At 45.1% G+C, this 12,937-nt stretch overlaps 4 non-coding genes across 4 annotated transcripts; all 4 read right to left on the reverse strand.

Annotated features, from left to right (window-relative positions):
* Positions 1 to 5,673: 5,673 nt before the first annotated feature.
* TRNAQ-UUG (transfer RNA glutamine (anticodon UUG)) lies at positions 5,674 to 5,745 on the reverse strand. Its single transcript has one exon. It is a non-coding gene; the product is annotated as a tRNA-Gln (tRNA).
* Positions 5,746 to 8,056: 2,311 nt separating this feature from the next.
* Positions 8,057 to 8,128, reverse strand: TRNAQ-UUG (transfer RNA glutamine (anticodon UUG)). Its single transcript has one exon. It is a non-coding gene; the product is annotated as a tRNA-Gln (tRNA).
* A 1,119-nt stretch (positions 8,129 to 9,247) lies between these two features.
* Positions 9,248 to 9,319, reverse strand: TRNAQ-UUG (transfer RNA glutamine (anticodon UUG)). The gene has a single exon. It is a non-coding gene; the product is annotated as a tRNA-Gln (tRNA).
* A 950-nt stretch (positions 9,320 to 10,269) lies between these two features.
* Positions 10,270 to 10,341, reverse strand: TRNAQ-UUG (transfer RNA glutamine (anticodon UUG)). The gene has a single exon. It is a non-coding gene; the product is annotated as a tRNA-Gln (tRNA).
* Between the last annotated feature and the right edge of the window lie 2,596 nt (positions 10,342 to 12,937).

Raw genomic sequence — 12,937 nt, forward strand, 5'->3', positions numbered from 1 at the left:
ATATCCATAACCAGCAGCTTCTGCTATCACTGGCCTTTGTGCCCGTAAGACACAAATTCATATTCCAAGAAGAAATCTACGCTGAGCCTCCAAAGAAGGTCACGCTGGCCATGCTCAATACATCCACAAGCAGCCATGTTAGCAGCCACTTCTGCTAACACTGGTATTTGTGGCCGTGAGACACAAATTCATATTCCAAGAAGAAATCTACACTGGCCACGCTCACTATATCCACAACCAGCCACGTTAGCAGCAGCTTCTGCTATCACTGGCCTTTGTGGCCGTAAGACACAAATTCATATTCCAAGAAGAAATCTACACTGCACCTCCAAAGAAAGTCCCACCGAGATTTGAACTCAGATAGCTGGATTCAAAGTCCAGAGCGCTAACCATTAAGGTCCAGAGATGGTGCAAGCAGAATTGGAGTTTCAGGAGTGAGTAATGGGAGAACAGGAAATCAAGGTCTTTGGGGCCAAAATGGGATGCTGGCAATCACTGTGGAGGAGTAGAGATGAGGCCTGTTGAGAACTTTGAAGATGTGAGAAACTGGGAGAAATATACACCAGTGTTAAATTCCACAGGTGTTCTGAAGCATCCATGTCCTCTGAACTTGAAAACTTGTCTTTGGACAGAAAACTTTGACAAAGATGGTGTTGAGTGGGGTGGTCATAAGATGAATTTCCCTAATTGTCATGAACTGCTAAATTTGAGCAACGAGGACAACTTAGCTCCTCGCTCCTGGAAAAAGTACTTAGGGTTGCAGATATACTCTTTAAATACAGCTCTCTGCATCTTCATTTTGCCTTGGCAATCGGCTGACCACACAAACTACATCCACAAACAGCAAGTTAGCAGCTTCTGCTATCACTGGCCTTTGTGGCCATAAGACACAAATTCATATTCCAAGAAGAAATCTATGCTGGCCACGCTCACTATATCCACAACCAGCCATGTTAGCAGCAGCTTCTGCTATCACTGGCCTTTGTGGCTGTAAGACACAAATTCATATTCCAAGAAGAAATCTACACTGAGCCTCCAAAGTAGGTCCCACTGAGATTTGAACTCAGATGGCTGGATTCAAAATCAAGAGTGCTAACCATTACACCATGGAACCCTTGAGCAAGCTCATATGCTCTCCATTTTGTTGTATACATATGTCCGGAGGTTAAGCCCCCTTCCCCCTTTAACCCTATTAAATTTGAATCTTAATAGAACTTACCCTGAGACCAACTCCAGAACATATTGCATACCAAGGGGAAAGAAAGCGTCAAAAAGACCTCTCCAAGGCAAAATTAATGTATCTGCTGCAGGTTAGGCTGGTGGTGGGCTTTAGGAGAGAACAAGTGATCTGTGAAGAGCACACTGGGCTCGCTGGCCTATGCCTTCCAAACTGCGGGCCCGCAGATGTATTCTTTGCAGGACAAGAGTGCAGGAACTGTTTATGATGGAGGAGGTCCAGAGATGGTGCAAGCAGAATTGGAGTTTCTGGAGTGAGTAGTGGGAGAACAGGAAATCAAGGTCTTTGGGTCCAAAATGGGATGCTGGCAATCACTGTGGAGGAGTAGAGATGAGGCCTGTTGAGAACTTTGAAGGTGGGAGAAACTGGGAGAAATAGATACACCATTGTTAAATTCCACAGGTGTTCTGAAGCATCCATGTCCTCTGAACTTGAAAACTTGTCTTTGGACAGAAAACTTTGACAAAGATGGTGTTGAGTGGGGTGGTCATAAGATGAATTTCCCTAATTGTCATGTACTGCTAAATTTGAGCAACGAGGACAACTTAGCTCCTCGCTCCTGGTAAAAGTACTTAGGATTGCAGATATACTCTTTAAATACAGCTCTCTGTGTCATCATTTTGCCTTGGCAATCGGCTGACCACGCAAACTACATCCACAAACAGCCACGTTAACAGCTTCTGCTATCACTGGTCTTTGTGGCCATAAGACACAAATTCATATTCCAAGAAGAAATCTACGCTGAGCCTCCAAAGAAGGTCACGCTGGCCACGCTCAATACATCCACAACCAGCCATGTTAGCAGCCTTTTCTGCTATCACTGGCCTTTGTGGCCATAAGACACAAATTCATATTCCAAGAAGAAATCTACACTAGCCACGCTCACGATATCCACAACCAGCCACGTTAGCAGCAGCTTCTGCTATCACTGGCCTTTGTGGCCGTAAGACACAAATTCAAATTCCAAGAAGAAATCTACACGGAGCTTCCAAAGCAGGTCCCACCGAGGTTCAAACTTGGATCGCTGGATTCCAAGTGCAGAGTGCCAACCATTACACCATGGAACCCTTGAGCAAGCTCATATGCTCTCCATTTTGTTGTATACATATGTCCGGAGGTTAAGCCCCCTTCCCCTTTAACCCTATTAAATTTGAATAAAAATAGAACTTACCCTGAGACCAAATCCAGAACATGTTGCATACCAAGGGGAAAGAAAGGTTCAAAAAGACCTCTCCAAGGCAAAATTAATGTATCTGCTGCAGGATAGGCTGGTGGTGGGCTTTAGGAGAGAACAAGTGATCTGTGAAGAGCACACTGGGCTTGCTGGCCTATGCCTTTCAAACTGCGGGCCCGCAGATGTATTCTTTGCAGGACGAGAGTGCAGGAACTGTTTATGATGGAGGAGGTCCAGAGATGGTGCAAGCAGAATTGGAGTTTCTGGAGTGAGTCATGGGAGAACAGGAAATCAAGGTCTTTGGGGCCAAAATGGGATGCTGGCAATCACTGTGGAGGAGTAGAGATGAGGCCTGTTGAGAACTTTGAAGATGGGAGAAACTGGGAGAAATAGATACACCAGTGTTAAATTCCACAGGTGTTCTGAAGCATCCATGTCCTCTGAACTTGAAAACTTGTCTTTGGACAGAAAACTTTGACAAAGATGGTGTTGAGTGGGGTGGTCATAAGATGAATTTCCCTAATTGTCATGAACTGCTAAATTTGAGCAACGAGGACAACTTAGCTCCTCGCTCCTGGAAAAAGTACTTAGGGTTGCAGATATACTCTTTAAATACAGCTCTCTGCATCTTCATTTTGCCTTGGCAATCGGCTGACCACACAAACTACATCCACAAACAGCAAGTTAGCAGCTTCTGCTATCACTGGCCTTTGTGGCCATAAGACACAAATTCATATTCCAAGAAGAAATCTATGCTGGCCACGCTCACTATATCCACAACCAGCCATGTTAGCAGCAGCTTCTGCTATCACTGGCCTTTGTGGCTGTAAGACACAAATTCATATTCCAAGAAGAAATCTACACTGAGCCTCCAAAGTAGGTCCCACTGAGATTTGAACTCAGATGGCTGGATTCAAAATCAAGAGTGCTAACCATTACACCATGGGACCCTTGAGCAAGCTCATATGCTCTCCATTTTGTTGTATACATATGTCCGGAGGTTAAGCCCCCTTCCCCCTTTAACCCTATTAAATTTGAATCTTAATAGAACTTACCCTGAGACCAACTCCAGAACATATTGCATACCAAGGGGAAAGAAAGCGTCAAAAAGACCTCTCCAAGGCAAAATTAATGTATCTGCTGCAGGTTAGGCTGGTGGTGGGCTTTAGGAGAGAACAAGTGATCTGTGAAGAGCACACTGGGCTCGCTGGCCTATGCCTTCCAAACTGCGGGCCCGCAGATGTATTCTTTGCAGGACAAGAGTGCAGGAACTGTTTATGATGGAGGAGGTCCAGAGATGGTGCAAGCAGAATTGGAGTTTCTGGAGTGAGTAGTGGGAGAACAGGAAATCAAGGTCTTTGGGTCCAAAATGGGATGCTGGCAATCACTGTGGAGGAGTAGAGATGAGGCCTGTTGAGAACTTTGAAGGTGGGAGAAACTGGGAGAAATAGATACACCATTGTTAAATTCCACAGGTGTTCTGAAGCATCCATGTCCTCTGAACTTGAAAACTTGTCTTTGGACAGAAAACTTTGACAAAGATGGTGTTGAGTGGGGTGGTCATAAGATGAATTTCCCTAATTGTCATGTACTGCTAAATTTGAGCAACGAGGACAACTTAGCTCCTCGCTCCTGGTAAAAGTACTTAGGATTGCAGATATACTCTTTAAATACAGCTCTCTGTGTCATCATTTTGCCTTGGCAATCGGCTGACCACGCAAACTACATCCACAAACAGCCACGTTAACAGCTTCTGCTATCACTGGTCTTTGTGGCCATAAGACACAAATTCATATTCCAAGAAGAAATCTACGCTGAGCCTCCAAAGAAGGTCACGCTGGCCACGCTCAATACATCCACAACCAGCCATGTTAGCAGCCTTTTCTGCTATCACTGGCCTTTGTGGCCATAAGACACAAATTCATATTCCAAGAAGAAATCTACACTAGCCACGCTCACGATATCCACAACCAGCCACGTTAGCAGCAGCTTCTGCTATCACTGGCCTTTGTGGCCGTAAGACACAAATTCAAATTCCAAGAAGAAATCTACACGGAGCTTCCAAAGCAGGTCCCACCGAGGTTCAAACTTGGATCGCTGGATTCCAAGTGCAGAGTGCCAACCATTACACCATGGAACCCTTGAGCAAGCTCATATGCTCTCCATTTTGTTGTATACATATGTCCGGAGGTTAAGCCCCCTTCCCCTTTAACCCTATTAAATTTGAATAAAAATAGAACTTACCCTGAGACCAAATCCAGAACATGTTGCATACCAAGGGGAAAGAAAGGTTCAAAAAGACCTCTCCAAGGCAAAATTAATGTATCTGCTGCAGGATAGGCTGGTGGTGGGCTTTAGGAGAGAACAAGTGATCTGTGAAGAGCACACTGGGCTTGCTGGCCTATGCCTTTCAAACTGCGGGCCCGCAGATGTATTCTTTGCAGGACGAGAGTGCAGGAACTGTTTATGATGGAGGAGGTCCAGAGATGGTGCAAGCAGAATTGGAGTTTCTGGAGTGAGTCATGGGAGAACAGGAAATCAAGGTCTTTGGGGCCAAAATGGGATGCTGGCAATCACTGTGGAGGAGTAGAGATGAGGCCTGTTGAGAACTTTGAAGATGGGAGAAACTGGGAGAAATAGATACACCATTGTTAAATTCCACAGGTGTTCTGAAGCATCCATGTCCTCTGAACTTGAAAACTTGTCTTTGGACAGAAAACTTTGACAAAGTTGGTGTTGGGTGGGGTGGTCATCAGATGAATTTCCCTAATTGTCATGTACTGCTAAATTTGAGCAACGTGGACAACTTAGCCCCTCCATCATGCTCCTGGTAAAAGTACTTAGGGTTGCAGATACACTCTTTAAATACAGCTCTATGCGTCATCATTTTGCCTTGGCAATCGGCTGACCACACAAACTACATCCACAAACAGCAAGTTAGCAGCTTCTGCTATCACTGGCCTTTGTGGCCATAAGACACAAATTCATATTCCAAGAAAAAATCTACGCTGAGCCTCCAAAGATGGTCACGCTGGCCACGCTCAATACATTCACAACCAGCCATGTTAGCAGCCACTTCTGCTATCACTGGCCTTTGTGGCCGTGAGACACAAATTCATATTCTAAGAAGAAATGTACACTGGCCACGCTCACTATATCCACAACCAGCCACGTTAGCAGCAGCTTCTGCTATCACTGGCCTTTGTGGCCGTAAGACACAAATTCATATTCCAAGAAGAAATCTACACTGCTCCTCCAAAGAAGGTCCCACCGAGATTCGAACTCGGATCACTGGATTCAAAGTCCAGAGTCCTAACAATTACACCATAGAACCCTTGAGCAAGCTCATGTGCTCTCCATTTTGTTGTATACATATGTCCGGAGGTTAAGCCCACTTCCCCTTTAACCCTATTAAATTTGAATCTTAATAGAACTTACCCTGAGACCAACTCCAGAACATGTTGCATACCAAGGGGAAAGAAAGGGTCAAAAAGACCTCTCCAAGGCAAAATTAATGTATCTGCTGCAGCTTAGGCTGGTGGTGGGCTTTAGGAGAGAACAAAAGATCTGTGAAGAGCACACTGGGCTCACTGGCCTATGCCTTTCAAACTGCGTGCCCACAGATGTATTCTTTGCAGGACAAGAGTGCAGGAAATGTTTATGATGGAGGAGGTCCAGAGATGGTGCAAGCAGAATTGGAGTTTCAGGAGTGAGTAATGGGAGAACAGGAAATCAAGGTCTTTGGGGCCAATATGGGATGCTGGCAATCACTGTGGAGGAGTAGAGATGAGGCCTGTTGAGAACTTTGAAGATGGGAGAAACTGGGAGAAATATATACACCAGTGTTAAATTCCACAGGTGTTCTGAAGCATCCATGTCCTCTGAACTTGAAAACTTGTCTTTGGACAGAAAGCTTTGACAAAGATGGTGTTGAGTGGGGTGGTCATAATATGAATTTCCCTAATTGTCATGTACTGCTAAATTTGAGCAACGAGGAAAACTTAGCTCCTCGCTCCTGGTAAAATTACTTAGGGTTGCAGATATACTCTTTAAATACAGCTCTCTGTGTCATCATTTTGCCTTGGCAATCGGCTGACCACGCAAACTACATCCACAAACAGCCACGTTAACAGCTTCTGCTATCACTGGTCTTTGTGGCCATAAGACACAAATTCATATTCCAAGAAGAAATCTACGCTGAGCCTCCAAAGAAGGTCACGCTGGACACGCTCAATACATCCACAACCAGCCATGTTAGCAGCCACTTCTGCTATCACTGGCCTTTGTGGCTGTGAGACACAAATTCATATTCCAAGAAGAAATCTACACTGGCCACGCTCATTATATCCACAACCAGCCACGTTAGCAGCAGCTTCTGCTATCACTGGCCTTTGTGGTCATAAGACACAAATTCATATTCCAAGAAGAAATTTACACTGAGCCTCCAAAGCAGGTCTCGTTGAGATTCAAACTCGGATCGCTGGATTCAAAGTCCAGAGTGCTAACCATTACACCATGGAACCCTTGAGCAAGCTCATATGCTCACCTTTTTGTTGTATGCATATGTCCGGAGGTTAAGCCCCCTTCCCCTTTAACCCTACTAAATTTGATTCTTAATAGAACTTATCCTGAGACCAACTCCAGAACATGTTGCATACCAAGGGGAAAGAAAGGGTCAAAAAGACCTCTCCAAGGCAAAATTAATGTATCTGCTGCAGGATAGGCTGGTGGTGGGCTTTAGGAGAGAACAAATGATCTGAGAAGAGCACACTGGGCTCGCTGGCCTATGCCTTTCTAACTGCGGGCCCGCAGATGTATTCTTTGCAGGACAAGAGTGCAGGAACTGTTTATGATGGAGGAGGTCCAGAGATGGTGCAAGCAGAATTGGAATTTCAGGAGTGAGTAGTGGGAGAACAGGATATCAAGGTCTTTGGGGCCAAAATGGGATGCTGGCAATCACTGTGGAGGAGTAGAGATGAGGCCTGTTGAGAACTTTGAAGATGCAAGAAACTGGGAGAAATAGATACACCAGTGTTAAATTCCACAGGTGTTCTGAAGCATCCATGTCCTCTGAACTTGAAAACTTGTCTTTGGACAGAAAACTTTGACAAAGATGGTGTTGGGTGGGGTAGTCATAAGATGAATTTCCCTAATTGTCATGTACTGCTAAATGTGAGCAAAGAGGACAACTTAGCCCCTCCATCCTGCTCCTGGAAAAAGTACTTAGGGTTGCAGATATACTCTTTAAATACAGCTCTCTTTGTCATCATTTTGCCTTGGCAATCGGCTGACCACGCAAACTACATCCACAAACAGCAAGTTAGCAGCTTCTGCTATCACTGGCCTTTGTGGCCATAAGACACAAATTCATATTCCAAGAAGAAATCTATGCTGAGCCTCCAAAGAAGGTCACGCTGACCACGCTCAATACATCCACAACCAGCCATGTTAGCAGCCACTTCTGCTATCACTGGCCTTTGTGGCTGTGAGACACAAATTCATATTCCAAGAAGAAATCTACACTGGCCACGCTCACTATATTCACAACCAGCCACGTTAGCAGCAGCTTCTGCTATCACTGGCCTTTGTGGACGTAAGACATAAATTCATATTCCAAGAAGAAATCTACACTGCGCCTCCAAAGTAGGTCCCACCGAGATTTGAACTCGGATCACTGGATTCAAAGTCCAGAGTGCTAACCATTACACCATGGAACCCTTGAGCAAGCTCATATGCTCTCCATTTTGTTGTATACATATGTCCGGACGTTAAGCCCCCTTCCCCTTTAACCCTATTAAATTTGAATCTTAATAGAACTTACCCTGAGAAAAACTCCAGAACATGTTGCATACCAAGGGGAAAGAAAGGGTCAAAAAGACCTCTCCAAGGCAAAATTAATGTAACTGCTACAGGTTAGGCTGGTGGTGGGCTTTAGGAGAGAACAAATGATCTGTGAAGAGCACACTGGGCTCGCTGGCCTATGCCTTTCAAACTGCGTGCCCACAGATGTATTCTTTGCAGGACAAGAGTGCAGGAACTGTTTATGATGGAGGAAGTCCAGAGATGGTGCAAGCAGAATTGGAGTTTCAGGAGTGAGTAATGGGAGAACAGGAAATCAAGGTCTTTGGGGCCAATATGGGATGCTGGCAATCACTGTGGAGGAGTAGAGATGAGGCCTGTTGAGAACTTTGAAGATGGGAGAAACTGGGAGAAATAGATACACCAGTGTTAAATTCCACAGGTGTTCTGAAGCATCCATGTCCTCTGAACTTGAAAACTTGTCTTTGGACAGAAAACTTTGACAAAGATGGTGTTGAGTGGGGTGGTCATAACATGAATTTCCCTAATTGTCATGTACTGCTAAATTTGAGCAACGAGGAAAACTTAGCCCCTCCATCCTGCTCCTGGTAAAAGTACTTAGGGTTGCAGATATACTCTTTAAATACAGCTCTCTGCGTCATCTTTTTGCCTTGGCAATCGGCAGACCACGCAAACTACATCCACAAACAGCAAGTTAGCAGCTTCTGCTATCACTGGGCTTTGTGGTCATAAGACACAAATTCATATTCCAAGAAGAAATCTACGCTGAGCCTCCAAAGGTCACGCTGACCACGCTCAATACATCCACAACCAGCCATGTTAGCAGCCTTTTCTGCTATCACTGGCCTTTGTGGCTGTGAGACACAAATTCATATTCCAAGAAGAAATCTACACTGGCCACGCTCACTATATCCACAACCAGCCACGTTAGCAGCAGCTTCTGCTATCACTGGCCTTTGTGACCGTAAGACACAAATTCATATTCCAAGAAGAAATCTACACTGCGCCTCCAAAGTAGGTCCCACCAAGATTCGAACGCGGATCGCTGGATTCAAAGTCCAGAGTGCTAACCATTACACCATGGAACCCTTGAGCAAACTCATACGCTCTCCATTTTGTTGTATACATATGTCCAGAGGTTAAGCCCCCTTCCCCTTTAACCCTATTAAATTTGAATCTTAATAGAACTTACCCTGAGACCAACTCCAGAACATGTTGCATACCAAGGGGAAAGAAAGGGTCAAAAAGACCTCTCCAAGGCAAAATTAATGTATCTGCTGCAGGTTAGGCTGGTGGTGGGCTTTAGGAGAGAACAAATGATCTGAGAAGAGCACACTGGGCTCGCTGGCCTATGCCTTTCAAACTGCGTGCCCACAGATGTATTCTTTGCAGGTCAAGAGTGCAGGAACTGTTTATGATGGAGGAAGTCCAGAGATGGTGCAAGCAGAATTGGAGTTTCAGGAGTGAGTAATGGGAGAACAGGAAATCAAGGTCTTTGGGGCCAAAATGGGATGCTGGCAATCACTGTGGAGGAGTAGAGATGAGGCCTGTTGAGAACTTTGAAGATGGGAGAAACTGGGAGAAATAGATACACCAGTGTTAAATTCCACAGGTGTTCTGAAGCATCCATGTCCTCTGAACTTGAAAACTTGTCTTTGGACAGAAAACTTTGGCAATCGGCAGACCACGCAAACTACATCCACAAACAGCAAGTTAGCAGCTTCTGCTATCACTGGCCTTTGTGGCCATAAGACACAAATTCATATTCCAAGAAGAAATCTACGCTGAGCCTCCAAAGAAGGTCACGCTGACCACGCTCAATACATCCACAACCAGCCATGTTAGCAGCCACTTCTGCTATCACTGGCCTTTGTGGCTGTGAGACACAAATTCATATTCTAAGAAGAAATCTACACTGGCCACGCTCACTATATCCACAACCAGCCACGTTAGCAGCAGCTTCTGCTATCACTGGCCTTTGTGACCGTAAGACACAAATTCATATTCCAAGAAGAAATCTACACTGCGCCTCCAAAGTAGGTCCCACCGAGATTCGAACTCGGATCACTGGATTCAAAGTCCAGAGTGCTAACCATTACACCATGGAACCCTTGAGCAATCTCATACGCTCTCCATTTTGTTGCATACATATGTCCGGAGGTTAAGCCCCCTTCCCCTTTAACCCTATTAAATTTGAATCTTAATAGAACTTACCCTGAGACCAACTCCAGAACATGTTGCATACCAAGGGGAAAGAAAGGGTCAAAAAGACCTCTCCAAGGCAAAATTAATGTATCTGCTGCAGGTTAGGCTGGTGGTGGGCTTTAGGAGAGAACAAATGATCTGAGAAGAGCACACTGGGCTCGCTGGCCTATGCCTTTCAAACTGCGTGCCCACAGATGTATTCTTTGCAGGACAAGAGTGCAGGAACTGTTTATGATGGAGGAAGTCCAGAGATGGTGCAAGCAGAATTGGAGTTTCAGGAGTGAGTAATTGGAGAACAGGAAATCAAGGTCTTTGGGGCCAAAATGGGATGCTGGCAATCACTGTGGAGGAGTAGAGATGAGGCCTGTTGAGAACTTTGAAGATGGGAGAAACTGGGAGAAATAGATACACCAGTGTTAAATTCCACAGGTGTTCTGAAGCATCCATGTCCTCTGAACTTGAAAACTTGTCTTTGGACAGAAAACTTTGACAAAGATGGTGTTGAGTGGGGTGGTCATAAGATGAATTTCCCTAATTGTCATGTACTGCTAAATTTGAGCAACGAGGAAAACTTAGCTCCTCGCTCCTGGTAAAAGTACTTAGGGTTGCAGATATACTCTTTAAATACAGCTCTCTGTGTCATCATTTTGCCTTGGCAATCGGCTGACCACGCAAACTACATCCACAAACAGCCACGTTAACAGCTTCTGCTATCACTGGCCTTTGTGGCCATAAGACACAAATTCATATTCCAAGAAGAAATCTACGCTGAGCCTCCAAAAAAGGTCACGCTGGCCACGCTCAATACATCCACAACCAGCCATGTTAGCAGCCACTTCTGCTATCACTGGCCTTTGTGGCTGTGAGACACAAATTCATATTCCCAGAAGAAATCTACACTGGCCACGCTCACTATATCCACAACCAGCCACGTTAGCAGCAGCTTCTGCTATCACTGGCCTTTGTGACCGTAAGACACAAATTCATATTCCAAGAAGAAATCTACACTGCGCCTCCAAAGCAGGTCCCACCGAGATTTGAACTCGGATCGCTGGTTTCAAAGTCCAGAGAGCTAACCATTACACCATTTAACCCTTGAGCAAGCTCACATGCTCTCTATTTTGTTGTATACATATGTCCGGAGGTTAAGCCCCCTTCCCCTTTAACCCTATTAAATTTGAATCTTAATAGAACTTACACTGAGACCAACTCCAGAACATGTTGCATACCAAGGGGAAAGAAAGGGTCAAAAAGACCTCTCCAAGGCAAAATTAATGTATCTGCTGCAGGTTAGGCTGGTGGTGGGCTTTAGGAGAGAACAAGTGATTTGTGAAGAGCACACTGGGCTCGCTGGCCTATGCCTTTCTAACTGCGGGCCCTCAGATGTATTCTTTGCAGGACAAGAGTGCAGGAACTGTTTATGATGGAGGAGGTCCAGAGATGGTGCAAGCAGAATTGGAGTTTCAGGAGTGAGTAGTGGGAGAACAGGAAATCAAGGTCTTTGGGGCCAAAATGGGATGCTGGCAATCACTGTGGAGGAGTAGAGATGAGGCCTGTTGAGAACTTTGAAGATGCGAGAAACTGGGAGAAATAGATACACCAGTGTTAAATTCCACAGGTGTTCTGAAGCATCCATGTCCTCTGAACTTGAAAACTTGTCTTTGGACAGAAAACTTTGACAAAGATGGTGTTGAGTGGGGTGGTCATAAGATGAATTTCCCTAATTGTCATGTACTGCTAAATTTGAGCAACGAGGAAAACTTAGCTCCTCGCTCCTGGTAAAAGTACTTAGGGTTGCAGATATACTCTTTAAATACAGCTCTCTGTGTCATCATTTTGCCTTGGCAATCGGCTGACCACGCAAACTACATCCACAAACAGCCACGTTAACAGCTTCTGCTATCACTGGCCTTTGTGGCCATAAGACACAAATTCATATTCCAAGAAGAAATCTACGCTGAGCCTCCAAAAAAGGTCACGCTGGCCACGCTCAATACATCCACAACCAGCCATGTTAGCAGCCACTTCTGCTATCACTGGCCTTTGTGGCTGTGAGACACAAATTCATATTCCCAGAAGAAATCTACACTGGCCACGCTCACTATATCCACAACCAGCCACGTTAGCAGCAGCTTCTGCTATCACTGGCCTTTGTGACCGTAAGACACAAATTCATATTCCAAGAAGAAATCTACACTGCGCCTCCAAAGCAGGTCCCACCGAGATTTGAACTCGGATCGCTGGTTTCAAAGTCCAGAGAGCTAACCATTACACCATTTAACCCTTGAGCAAGCTCACATGCTCTCTATTTTGTTGTATACATATGTCCGGAGGTTAAGCCCCCTTCCCCTTTAACCCTATTAAATTTGAATCTTAATAGAACTTACACTGAGACCAACTCCAGAACATGTTGCATACCAAGGGGAAAGAAAGGGTCAAAAAGACCTCTCCAAGGCAAAATTAATGTATCTGCTGCAGGTTAGGCTGGTGGTGGGCTTTAG

This window comes from Aquarana catesbeiana, linkage group LG04 (genome assembly GCF_042186555.1).
Source record: "Aquarana catesbeiana isolate 2022-GZ linkage group LG04, ASM4218655v1, whole genome shotgun sequence".
NCBI classification, from domain to species: Eukaryota; Metazoa; Chordata; class Amphibia; order Anura; family Ranidae; genus Aquarana; species Aquarana catesbeiana.